Source organism: Trifolium pratense, linkage group LG4, assembly GCF_020283565.1.
Source record: "Trifolium pratense cultivar HEN17-A07 linkage group LG4, ARS_RC_1.1, whole genome shotgun sequence".
NCBI classification, from domain to species: domain Eukaryota; kingdom Viridiplantae; phylum Streptophyta; class Magnoliopsida; order Fabales; family Fabaceae; genus Trifolium; species Trifolium pratense.
The window spans coordinates 40117938-40130944 of record NC_060062.1 but is presented as its reverse complement, the minus strand read 5'-3'; positions in this window follow the sequence as shown (position 1 = coordinate 40130944).

Sequence of the window (13007 nt, the reverse complement as noted above, 5' to 3'; positions counted from 1 at the left end):
AGCATTTGAGATCCCAATTATGGTATTGAGGAGAGCCATGACTTTGACAAGTAAAAAAGGAAACCAAATGTAAACAACAGAATAAGAAAGAGACATTAATTATTTGCTTTTGCTTGTGCACCAATTTATTTCCTTGCTTTAATGATAACACTATATATGTACTCAACCAATTGTTTGAATAATTTTTCCTTTTTTATTTTATTTTAATTAGTCTAAGTAGTAAGTATTTTGGACTTCTTAAGCGACGTTCGATAGTTCTTGCATATGGAAAAAATTCAATTGAAAAATGAGATCTCACCTTGACCTTGTGTATCCCATAAGTTAACGACAGTAAAAACTTCATACTTATATCATGGTAATCTAAAAAAAAATGCATGTTTTCATTTGCCAACAAAAAAGAATTGCATGTTTTCGTCAAAGTGTGTTGACCCAATCAATAAGAGTTCAACTCAAATCTTACAAGAATTTGAGTTTGATTTCTGTTGACGATGTGAAGATCTCGTTGGTGGATAATAAATAAATACATTTGTTAGGACTCTTCAAACCGTTGAAGTTTTATCTGTTTTTGATGAACTTCAAAACTCAACTCACCTAAATTGCTTTCTTAAAACTATGCATCTTTTTAGTCAAAGGCTCTCAAAGCTACTTAACACCCTAGAAGAATGTTTCTCTATAAGCTCCATTCCTCAATCTCAACTTTGGCATGATGCCCATCATCATGATGAACATTTTTCTTCGATAATGTCATAATTGAGACTTGTAAGTGTCATACAGGTAATCAGTAATTTGCATGGTAAAGATTGAATACTCTAAGAAGAAAAAGAAGAAATGCATGATGGTTTATGGTGCTTATAAAATAATATATGGACTTTATAAATTATAAATTTGCATTATAAGTACTAACGAGTTTTAGGGCAACCCAATTAACAGTCGAGATTGGGCTGGACCAAATCGCAAGGCTACAAAGGATTCAAATTAAGGATGAAATGGATCCTCCGCAACCTTGCAACTCAATAATGTCTGTATAAGAATAAAAAAAAAGGCTTAAATGCAGTTTTGGTCCCCCTATTTTCAATATTTTGAAGTTTTAGTCCCCCTATTTTAAAAACCAACTTTTTGGTCCCCCTATTTCAATTATTTAAAATTTTTGATCCCCATCCTACTTTTGAGTCAATTTTGATGATGTGAGAAACTTTCTTATGACGTGGCAAATGCCACATGGACACAACAATTACATATCATTTTTTTATATTTTAATTTCAATAAAATATATTACAATATATTTTTATTGATAAAATAATAAATTAAATTATAATATTTGTTAAAAAAAATAATCCTTATACTGTAAGAAAAAAAACCCTAAATCCCAGGGGCATATCTTGTGCCCCTAGCTAAATTAATTTCATTCTTCTTGCTGCAAAAAAAATATTATTCTCCCTCATTGAGTTTATATCTTTGTTCCATTGTTTCCATACGCTTTTGGTTTTACCCTTTTAACCAAATTAACAAATTAAAGTTTCTTAATAATTTGTGTTTCCTTTATAAAGATGGATTTTTTATATTTTGCTCCTACTTAAGAGGATCATTGTACTTGAATTAAAATTTGTCAAGTTCTGCCATGATAATCTGGGTAAAGAACAATCTCTTTGTTCCTCAATAGGAACATGATAGACACAATTTTTTTTACGATAGCTTTTCATATGTGAATGCTTATGGAGGAGAAAAACTTAATTAATTGATGGATGGAGGGGAGGATATTGGTTTTGGGAAAGATGAATTCAATTTGAAATTCACAGATTCAATTTTATTTTATTTTTGAAGCAAGATTCAATTTTTATATGTAACATATAGTTTAATTAAATTAATTATTTTATCAATAAAAATATTTTTTAATGTGTTTTATTAAAATTAAAATAAAGAATAATTATATGTATAATTGTTGTGTCCATGTGGCATCTGCCATGTCATAAGTGACTTGGCCACGTCATCAAAATTGACTCAAAAGTAGGGTGGGGGATCAAAAATAATAAAAAATTAAAATAGGGGGACCAAAAAGTTGGTTTTCAAAATAGGGGGACTAAAACTTCAAAATATTGAAAATAGGAGGATCAAAACTGCATTTAAGCCAAAAAAAAAAATCTCGTTTTTGTCCAAATATATGTTAATGAGATTTAAAATTTAAAATTCTTTTATGTTAAATTATGTACTTAAAAAAAATTATTTACTATAAATCATTGCAACCTCTGTTTTAAAACAAGAATATTACTAATCACAAAATAATAATAATAATAATAATAATAATAAAAGCAAAAATATTACTATTAATAGACATTAAACAAATCATAATGTGTTACCATGCTAGCTAGCTAGCTCTAGTATCACCTCAATTACCAGCTGGTAATTAAAGTTTGAAATTAAGATAATATAGGTATATATATATATACCCCAAATTAATTACATTTCGAAAATGCTATACCTTCATAATGCTCTATTGTCCTATGACTATATATCTATGCTAGAAAACAAAAACAAAAACCATATTGTCAAACTAGGTAAATTCCAAATCATACTCAAGTATAAGTGTTTGTTTGTTTGTTTTGGATTAATGGAAAGGATTAGGGGCAAGGGAATGGTGAAATACTTAAGTCATGATCAATTCCCATTTTTCTATGAAGTGGTTACAAAAATTCATGTTTAGGTCCTATGGTCATGAAATACTTGCTATAAATATCATGCCATTGCCATCACATTCAAATGAAAATAGTAACTTTTTAATGGGAATGAAAGAAAAGGATGTAATGTAATCTATAAAAGTAGATTTTTCAATCTTTTAGTGACATAAAGTTAAGGGCCTTCCACAAGAGGGGGCAAAAACAAATTAAAAATAATGTCCACAACCAAAAGTAATGAACATTTTCACTTGTGTAAAGTAGATGAAGACAACATCATTCTTAGTGAGAAAAAGATTCATGTGTTCATTGTTTACACTTTCATGGTTTAATTTAATTTGTCAAACCCCCACCAGTTTGACCAAATTATTGAAAAATGTTTATTTTTGCAAAATGTCCAATAGTGGTGTTACTTGGAAATTAAACAACGTGTGTTAGAAATTAGACTAAATAAGACTGATTAATATGGATTGTTGGATATCCTGGGGTTGAGAATTCTCTATATTTTAAGATTAGACGGTTTGAATAAAATAAGGTTTATATTTTTGTTTTAAAATTTATAAAATCGAGTTTGAATCTAGATTTTTTGATCTTGATCGAATAACTATGAATCGTATGATTCAGAATTTGATCCAAGCAAACTCCAAGTACTTTTTGGTCAATTAAAGGTATTATTTCACCCCAATTTATTTTTTAAAAAACGGGTGCGAGAGAGAGAATTTTATTTATATAGGTTGAATGTGTACAGTTGAAATCACCATGAATTTTACAAAATTATTGAAACTTTAAAGTTTAGTTTTGATGAAACTATGATGATTTACTGTGATTTTGTCAAGCACGCAAGTGTGACGCAACATGCTCCGAAAGAAATGCAAAACAAAACATACAAACTTTTGAAGAGAGAATTTGAAGAAAGTACATTAAAATTATGAGGTTGGACACAACTATCCGAAGGGATATGGATTTAGTGTAGAGTGACTTGCATGCAGTCAGCACATCTAGGTCATCTAACCAAGATTATACAGTTTAGATTTTAAGATAGAATTTTAATTGTTTAAAATTTAGAACATTTGATCTTGATCTAATAGTCTATATATAGCCGACTACAGTCCGGTCGTATATTCTAATTGCACACCCCAATCTCTATTAACACCTGTGATAAACTACTCTACCTAAAAATAGCTAGAATTTACTCTTCACACACAACTACAAATATGGATATAAAAACACACACAACACTCAATGAATTGAATTGAAATTGGTTGAGGATGTAAAATTCAATCCAATGACATGTCCTTTTAAAAAAAGTTCCTAATATATTCAAATAATTACTCAAAAGTCTAAGAGCAACACAACAAGTAATGCTATTCTACCCATGTTATAATCACACCTTTGACATAATTATACTACAATTAACTTTTTCCTTTTATAACATTTTCAAGTTTTAGTGTGATTACTTTAAGAAAAAGACTTAACAACTAAAAAACAATTTTCCACATAATTGTTATTAAATACTAACTTATATAAAACCGGGTTATAAAGTGAGGATTGTCTCTTACTTATAAACTCCAACTCACATCCGATGTGAGACTTCTTAACAGATACATTATGAATTTATATTATCTGCATCATTCTACAACCATCGATGTACTAACTGCGTGAATACATGAAATTATAATTACATATAATTAATCAAGTATAAGTTTGAATTAACGGTAAAATTTACAGAATCACGGTGAACCACCACAATTTTGACAAAATTGTGATGGTTCATTAACTCGTTATGATTATGTAAATTTCACCGTAAAACCAAACTTTCCAATATAATGCATAATAAGTGAAGTTCAGAGCAGAATCACATTACCTGAGCTCAAACAGAAGGAGCAAAAGGATCCTTTACTCGTCATTCTCTCTCTGGTCCATAGTTGTTTCCCAAGTAAAAAGCTTCCAAACACATTCTGCATCATATTTATTTGCATTAAGGCACCAAACCCTATGCACATTGACTCACAAATCTCTCATTGACTATCCTCATTTTCAGAGCTCACACTTCAAGATTCACACATACATCATCTTCATACAAAGATTAGCAAAAAAGAAAAAAGAAACACTATAGAGTATTGATCAAAAAGGAGGACAAAAAAGTCATTACATCATAATTTCAGAATAGCCCTTTAATTTCTTTTCTTCATACCAATATTTTCTTCCACTAAAGTTTATTTTTTTCTTGGTATTTTTAGTGGCACTTTCTTGTATCAGATCCAAAAAGAAACCTTGTTTTCATTTCATTCTTTATTGAATCTTGAGCCAATTATAAAATTTTCATGCATATGTTCTTTGCCTTGAGAACATTATGAGGTTGATGAGTCTATTTTTCTTCTTCTGTCTCTTTCTTTTCTTGTTCAAAACTTCATTTTCTTCTGAAGTGTATGCAAAAGCAAAATCTCATAATTTTAGAAGTGATTCTATGGCAAAGTTAAGTCCTTTTCAAGGTAAAGAAGGTTCAAGACAGAGTGATGAAGATGTTCTTGGTGATGAGAAAAGAAAAGTCTACACTGGTCCTAATCCTTTGCATAATAGATAAGTTGAAATTTATACATATTTTTTTCTCACTTTTTATTATTTCACAAGCTCTCTCTTTGATTTGTATATATTTTTCTTTCTTGAAATTTTCACTTTCTTTTCATATTTTCTTTTCTACCATTCTCTTTTCTTGTAAGAGTTTGTGAAATTTGTAATTTTGGTGAAACATTTTCTTATGGTGTACTATCAATAATCATATATATAACAAAGTTGATTTAATTTTAACTTAATTACAATCCAATTTTAAAGAATGTTGATTTATGTCGTTAGGTGTCACTTCAATGATAAGAGTTTGATCTTTTTTTTGAAACACATAAGAGTTTGATCTTATAACTTTATCAAATAGAATTTAAATTAAATTTAAATTCGTTAAGTATATAGTTGGAAAATGATCATTAGTGTGACGTTAATTAATAATAAATTTTAATCTCTTATTGTTCAAAAGAAATATCAAGGGAAATAAATTTTGGCTTATGGTTTCAATAATTTTTTTTGCAATAAATGAAAAAAATATGAGTCATGTTAGAAATAAAAACTAAAAGACAAGATTTTACCAAAAAAAAAAAAAACTAAAAGACAAGATGTGAATCATGAATTATTTGGCTGCCATTAATGTAGATGTTGTAATGTAGTGACTGTGTAACAGCTTTTGACATTTGTTTATGTTTGCCTTTTCCTTTATTTGCATGCAATGGTGAAAAGTACTCAGAAAACTACTGATATAATGTTTGTATTTTTGTAAATTTTTATAATTTTTTTTGTTGTTGTTGATTTAAATATCATGATTCATGTTCATATGACATAATGCATCTTCTGTCATTTTTGTATATTAATTTGGTTTGGACTTTAGGACACAGAAGTACTAGCAGATTACATTGAATTAAATTTGTTTGCTTCTTTTTTATTTATTTATTTTTTATCTTTTTATATTAATTGGTATTTAACATATGATGAACTAGAAATTAAAGATCATATCATTTCACATGCTTGTGTTGCTTAGGCTATAGTTGCTCCAATTTCGAAAGAAAAAATATGGATCCTACTATGATTAGAAAAAAGAAATTTATTTTCCCTGCTCAAAATAGAAAATAAAAATTATATAAATAAAGTCTCATAAATTTTGAATAGTCTTTCTTCTTTACTTTTAAGAATAGTGGAACTCTCACACTAAGCGCGGAGATAACTGTATTATGGATTCAATTCTACGCCCTAACATATCAAATGTTGCCGCAATATTTTTACTACCCAAGCTATATTTATGAAACAATTTTGAATTGTCTTATTTATTTATTTATTTAAAAAAGTTCATATTTACCAACAACGATTGAGTGTCTAGCTAGCATAATGTGCTAGACTCCCAAAACGTGACGAGAAAAGGATTATATTATTTGTCTGACATGACACACCACAAATAGAATTATCTCTGATGGAAGGAATTTATAGAAAATAACAAAAAGTTTTACCATTTGTTCCGAAAGCACGGAGGTTATTTATATTCCGTCTGCCGAGAAGAAGCTTACTTTTTTTTTTTTTTAGGTTGAGAAGAAGCTTACTTGGTTTAAAACTTATAGCTTACAACTTGATAATATCATGCATGAAGTGAAGACTCATTTAGCAAATAATTTCATCGAATTTTTAAATGGAATTAATTTCATCGAGTTCATTTTTGGGGTTGTGACGTAACAAGAGTAGTATGGATCCTGGCGGATTTAATTTCAAATGTTTTGAAATAGTGCTCAGCAACGGTGAGAGATGTGCGGATAAAATATTTTTTAAAATGATTCAAGTGTGAATGAAATATTACAACCATTTATGTGTTTTTCTTTCAAGAAATTTGAAATAATTAATAACCGTGTATCAAAATATTCTCTGCGTTACATATTATAAGCAAAAGTCATTTTCTAGGTTCATTGAAGACCACATACATAAATTATTCGATGAATTTAAAAGTGATTTTCGCTTATAATATATAGCTGATGAAGTATAAACTTAGCCTTCTAAAATCCTTCGAAAATCAATTAGAAAACAAGACCTATTACTTCTACTCACCTTGTGTGATACTCCCTCCATCTCTTAAAAAATGTTTCATTTGAAATATTTAGTCTCAAACTAATTATCACATGAAAATACCAATGAATCATTATTTTTTATTTTTTTAGCAAAAGGAAATATAATAGATAAAAATAAAGGTTTAACTACACATTTGGTCCCCTACGTTTATTTTAGGTTTTAATTTGGTCCCTTATGTTTAAAAAGTATCAATTTGGTCCCTTAAGTTTCCATTATGTTTCAATTTAGTCCTTTCCGTCAGTTTTCTCACATGTGGCAGCCAGTTCGCATATGTGGACAGACACGTGGACATTTTGACACACTGACACGTGTATAGTTCAAACAATGTTAGTGACATTAAACCAAACTCAGCTACAACCAAGGTTGTCAGAACCGGACCGGTCATCGAACCGGTGAGCTTAGCGGTTCAAGGTTCAATTGGTCGGATCGGGGTTCAACCGGGTCAGACCATTTTTAATTAAATATATATTTTAATTAATATATAAATAATTCTGTCAAAAAAATATTAATATAGTGTAAAAAAAAACATGTTGAAGATTTATTTTTTTAAGAGCTTTGGGCTTCTCTTATAAGATATAACTAGCAGCCTTGCTAAAAAAGCCCAATCCATAATAAACCCTAATTATAGTATTTATAACTCTCAAATCTTGATGAGGCATATAACCAGCAGCCTCCACAAAATTCTTCTTGTCTCGTTGTCTGATTTCACTCTTCTTCTTCTCCCACCTTTTTAACTCTTCTTTTTTTACAAATTTCTATTGTTAAAGGAACAATAGATCCTTGTTATTTTATCAATCTCCTCTTAGCACTCATATTCCACTCCCACAACATCATTACACAACCTATTTTCAATTTCAACAAAGTTGGAATTTTTATTTTATATATGCTGTTGTTGGCTTCCTGTGTTGGTATTGAAAATAAATGAAGAAGCTAAAACTTTAAGTATTTATTAAACTAAGTTGCAAAAGAAAAAATCAAGAAAAGTTTTGCAGTGATTATGACTTTAAAAATGGCCACTAGAGGAGGAAGAGGAAAGGGTCAGTTTTTGTTTCTTTTCCTTGAAATAGAGTTAGCTTGTTTGTTCCTTTTCCTTGATTTTTTTCATTAAAAATTTTATAAAAAAAAATACTGAAACGTTATAAAAAAAAAAACTAAAATGAAAAAAAAAAAAAAAAGACCGCCAAACCGTCCAGACCGACCGGTCCGGTTCACCGGTTTTTTCCGGTTCGGCACCGGTTCATACGTTTTTTTCCCGGTTTGTTTCCTCAGCGGTTTTAAGTGTTAACCGGACCGGATTTAGGTCCGGTTCCCGGTTCGACCGGTTCGACCGGCCGGTCCGGTCCGGTTTTGACAACCTTGGCTACAACCCAAACGAGAATACATCGTGATTATACAAACCAGGTTGAACGACCCTAATCAATTATAACAATACAAACACTCATCACAAGCGCAACCTAGCGAACCCGTGTACAGACGCAAAACCAAGTTACAAAAAAAGATGAAGAGTGAGAGCATCGACAAAAATCAACAAGGGTTAAATATTTAGCAAACAGATCAACCACCAACACGTAATCAGATCCACGTGCCAACAACCTCCTGAACAAAGCAGCAGGCATAACAGCTCTTTCGAGCAAAACAGATCGAACACAGTCACAAGGACTGATACGGATAAGAAGACAAAGAGGAAGTGGAGGTAAACTTGAAGCCTTGAGACTTGTAGATCTCAACAGAACTAGAACATCAGAGAATCAAAGAGCAGAGAGGAACACCAACACAACCGGAACCAAGAATAGACGTGATTGAACCTAGATCGAGCGTTGAGTCCAACACGTTAGAAACCACACAACCCTTTCGGGTAAATAGAACCAAATCCTTTAGGATTTATACCTTTAGCGGCACAGTTTTAAATATTATTTTTGGTTGTTCTTATGTGCAATAATCTAACAACAGGGATTTTCAGGTAAGAGAGGTGGATCACTAGGATCGCTTAAGCACCAAATCTTGCCTAGCCAGAATCGTCTGATAGTTTAATTTTTGCAAGAACGGATTTTTAAATTATTTTTTTGATTTTTTTGTTTATTTTTGAAAAATTTTAATTACTAAACTACGCTAATGACTTTGTAAACACAATCTCCGATAATGGCGCCAAAAACTTGATGGTGGCTCTACAAGTGCACAGAATCACAACCAAGTAATAAAGTGATAAGTTATCGTTCTCCACAGGGATTGTGCCAAAATTACTCGTTTCGCTTAGGAATTTAGAAAGTAAATATGCTTTGCATTCGCTTTGTTTGTTTGAGAGAGAGTTTGCATTCAATAAAAGTAAATAAAAGTAAAGGACAAGAAAGTAAAGAACAATAATAATAAAAGGGTGTGTGAGTAGATGCACGGGGTGGTTAAGTGTTTCGAATGCCTCCCTTACCCTGCTTGGTAAGTGGTGTTATACTATACCTCATTATCAGTTATAAGCTACCGGGTTAATTTCTATTAAGTAAGCCTAGTATTACTAACTTACATTTATTGCAATCTGTTTAGGTCGAACCAATTAAGCCTAGTTAGGTTTAGCCTTCGCGTTATTTCATATTATTACCTTTAACGGGTTCAGCCTCTAAAGAGTGCGTCCTAAGCTTTAGAAAGTTCGGAATTTAACAAGTTCTCTACGTCAGCTCGGTTTCCTAATATCAGTGCTGAATTTAACTATGTGTTAATCTTAATCCTGCCCCCGTATCGTTGATACTGAATTTAATGGTCTCATATTGTAGGATGAAATGTCTTTTTAGTCTAGCTTATTAATGTTGAGAAGGGCTCTATTTATAGTTTTTCAGCTGGATTTGAGCTTTTTCTGGGAACCCATCGTATCCACCGTGGTCACGATAGTGTGTAATTTGCCTCATCGTGGCCACAAAGGATCATATCGTGGAACGATGGAAGATTTACTCCAGATTTTCTATTTTTCTTCAACCGCCTTTATCGTGCCGCGATGATATGTCAATGTGGTATGATGGAAAGATTTGTTGCAGATTTTCTTCAATTTCAACCGCATTTTCATTGCGTCGCGCTGGATCACATCGTAGGTACGATGGCTTGCGCTGTTTATTACGTTTTTGCCCTTTTTTATGTTTTTTCCACTTTTCTTGCTTCTGGGCCAAGTAACTTCACTTTTTCAGGTATTTGCTTGCTTATGGGCTTCAATTGCTATTAAAACTAACCTAAATTACTACTAAAAATATCATATAATTGACTATCATCAACCCTTAACCGTCCAACACCAACACTCGTCTTCTCCTCCCTCAAATCCAACTGTTCCCTCACAATGTAGAATCCTTATCGGTGGTGCACTAGCCCCTCACGACCGCACCACCCTTTTCCTGTTTTGAAGTAGTTGTCCCGTTTTGGGTCTTTCAACCACCGTCGGCGCCGCCGTGGTGGTCAGTTCTGATTGCCTCCGCTCGCATTGTTGTACTTCTGGTGTTTCAGTCTAGTTTCGCGCCGCTGCAGCTGCCTCTCTTTCGGCAGTGGTTGTTGGTGTTTCGAACCTAACTTTGTGCCGTTGCTGATCCGTTTCAATCATTGGTACTGGTGGCCTTCGTATCCCTTGCTCATGCTTCTTTGTTCGGGGTTGTTGGATGTGATGGTGTGTGCCAGTGTTTTCGAGTTTAGTGGTTGTCTGCTGCTTTGACGGTTCTGTGTTTTTATTTGTATGTACTATTTTTTACGTAATGTTTGTTTTATTGTTTTTTATGTTTCTGTTCTTTCTTCTTGATCAGAGATTGGGCGCTACACACATACACAAGACCAGCTAAAAATCAACCATAGTAATTTGAATCTTTTGCCACAATTCATGTTTTGTATGCTTAGAACTTTGACAACTCATTATACCCCAAAAAAAAAAACTTTGACTACTCAATTAATGCATATAAAAATATTTGATTAATATATGAAAACATTTGGTATACGACTTTTCGGACACATAAAATTCAGCAACCAATAATTTTTTAAAAAAAATTTCCCCTACTAACTCTTTAATAAGACATAAAAACAAGAAATTAAGTTTATTTAATTCAAAATTTGAAACGACTCGAAAAACAACAAAGGGAAATACATAAGAGTTTATAGCTATCTAGTAGCTATTTAGTGAGTGGGATGGTTCCATTGCATCACATTGTCATCGTCATGAAGATAATAAGGGAACATTTGGTGATTTGGCTGAGTTGATTCGACATCTACAACATTGAAGTTTGGCACATCAACGACAATGTTGTTGTTGTTAGGTTGAGGTGCAATAGGACCAACATTGTTGATGACAACACCATTGGCAGTGACTACCTGATGGATCGCATTAGTGTGAGTGGAATGGTTTCTCTGCATCAAATTATCATCGTTGAGAAGATGATAAGGGGGCATTTGGTGATTTGGTTGAGTTGAATTAACATCTACAACATTGAATTTTGGCACATCAACGACAATGTTGTTGTTTGGTTGAGGTGCAATAGGACCAAAATTGTTGATGAGACCACCATTACCGGAGAATACTTGAGGGATCACATTAGTGTGTGTTGAATGGTTCCACTGCATCATATTATCATCGTAAGGAAGATGATGACGTGGCATTTGGTGATTTGGCTGAGTTGAATCATCATCTACAACATTGAAGTTTGGCACATCAACGACAATGTCATTGTTGTTAGGTTGAGGTGCAATAGGACTAACATTGTTGATGACACCACCATTTGAAGAGATTACCCGATGGATCAAATTAGTGTGAGTGGAATGGTTCCACTGCATCACATTATCATCGTTAGGAAGATGATGAGGGGGCATTTGATGATTTGGCTGAGTTGAATCAACATCTACAACATTGAAGTTTGACACATCAACGACAATGTCATTGTTGTTAGGTTGAGATGCAATAGGACTAACATTGTTGATGACACCACCATTTGAAGAGAATGCCCGATGGATCAAATTAGTGTGAGTGGAATGGTTCCACTTCATTACATTATCATCGTTAGGAAGATGATGAGGGGACATTTGATGATTTGGCTGAGTTGAATCGACATCTACAACATTGAAGTTTGGCACATCAACGACAATGTTGTTGTTGTTAAGTTGAGGTGCAAAAGGAACAACATTGTTGAAGACACCACCATTGACAGAGACTGCCTGATGGATCTCAGGTGTCCTAAAAAGAGAGGTTGTAATCGAAACAACACCAGCAGTAATAACCTGTCCCCCGACAATTCCACCATAAACATCTGCACCATTTCCAACAAGGCAAATGGAAAAATAGGAACATATTGGATGTTTGATGAATCTAGGAGAAACACTATGACAATTGGGATTTACATATGTTCCAAACATAGATGTCATATGGAACGGTCCTACAACGGGAAAAGTTGGGGTACGAGATACCGGATCAAGAAAGGTAACACTGGAGATAAGACCAAAACCGCTCACCACTGTTATGCCACACTTTTGTTGCCTAGCATAGTTGATTAAAATTCCCACAATATCCATTCCTGCAGGGATTTCAAAGGAAGCAATTTTTGTGAGGGGGGCAGGGGGTGCTTTGGGCCTATTCTTAGAGCCTAAGGGTCTACCCCTAGGTTTTTTGGAGGACGGTGTGATAATGTCCTCAGATGACTCTTGAGGGGGGTCAACAAGCCTATTAGAAGAGGGTGATAT